The sequence below is a fragment of the Pteropus vampyrus genome, unplaced genomic scaffold, assembly GCF_000151845.1.
Source record: "Pteropus vampyrus isolate Shadow unplaced genomic scaffold, Pvam_2.0 Scaffold632, whole genome shotgun sequence".
NCBI lineage: Eukaryota > Metazoa > Chordata > Mammalia > Chiroptera > Pteropodidae > Pteropus > Pteropus vampyrus.
In genome coordinates this window covers 389010-390319 of record NW_011889413.1, presented here as the reverse complement: position 1 = coordinate 390319, position 1310 = coordinate 389010, and the positions used below count along the sequence as shown (strand labels likewise).

Below are 1310 nucleotides of genomic sequence, written 5' to 3'. Positions count from 1 at the left end.
ATCTGTACGTCTGATGTAATCTCAAACTAATTCTCAAGTTTATCTCAGTGAGAAAACAGGAAACAATTGCCAGAAATTTTTTGAAACAGAACTTCCTCTCAGTTATTAAATCATATAAAAGTATAGGAATGAAAAGAGCATGGTGTGGCTATAACCTCCCTAGCGACCGTGCCTCCTAGAGAAGAATTATCCATATGCACAAAGGAGTCTTCATTGTCATCGTAATGGCAGAAATGTCTAAACAGCACAGATGTATTCAGGAAGGAAGTGATTAAATTGAAAATAATACTAGATATATAGAAAACATTGGATATATATATAGTTGTGTATAACTATATAGTGAACATATAACTATATAACTATATAATAAACATTATATAACTATATAATGAACTATATAACTATATAATAAACAGCCAGAGAGCTGTACATATGCAGTAGTAAGAGAAACTGTGCAAACAGAAGCAGAGAGCAATTTTAAAAACCTGTGAGATGGTATCAGGTGGTCTAGTACGGAAGGAGAGAGGAAAGAATTCTGAAAATCCACTTGAATAAATAATGGCTTCATTTATTTCAAAATTTGATTAAAAACTTGCAGATGAAAAAAATTCAATCAACTTCAAACAGGGTAAACGCAAAGAAAACCACATCAAGGTCCATCGTAATCAAACTGCCCAAAACCAGCGACATCAGGGGGACTGTGAAAAGCAGCCAGAGAGACAAGAGGCCGCCTCATGGGGCAGGAACGACGAGGACTAAGTCCGGCTCTTGTCGGAAGCGGCGAGCCGAGGACATGGGCGCATCCTCGGCGAGGAGCGAGACGCACACGCCGTCCGGCCAGAGTCCGCTCCGCTCCGGCCGCAGCGGACGCCCACGCCTGAGCCCCGGAGCCTGTGAGCGTGGTGGTCACGTGGCCAGAGGGGTTAAGGTTGAGTGACCCTGCGTCAGGGTGGTCACCCTTGGTTACACGCAGGGGCCCGATGTCGTCCCGAGGGTCCTGCAGCTTGGAAGGAAGCCAGAGGTCAGAGCCAGGTGCCGGGAGGAGGCCTCCCCGCCCTGCTGGGTCTGGCGGGGCGGGCAGGGGCACAGGCCATGAGGTCGCGGCCCCAGGAGGCTGGCGCTTCTTAGAATAATCGCTAGGAAAATATAAATGAAAACTATGATGAGTTATCACTAAACTCTCACCGAAATGATTGAAATTAAACCAACAGCAGAAGGATGTGGAACAACCAGGCGCCCGGACTCTGTTCGTGGGCCGGAGGGTGTCCGGTCCCGGCCAGCGGCTTCGCCCAGGCTGGAGAGCGGAGCCC

General features: G+C 47.4%; 1 long non-coding RNA gene across 1 annotated transcript in view; it reads right to left on the bottom strand.

Annotated features, from left to right (window-relative positions):
• Window positions 1-275: 275 nt before the first annotated feature.
• The window catches only part of LOC105308831, a 20968-nt gene continuing 19933 nt past the window's right edge, over window positions 276-1310 (bottom strand). The window contains exon 3 of the long non-coding RNA XR_897344.2: window positions 276-288. This is a non-coding gene — a long non-coding RNA (uncharacterized LOC105308831). The remainder of the gene's footprint in view (window positions 289-1310) is intronic.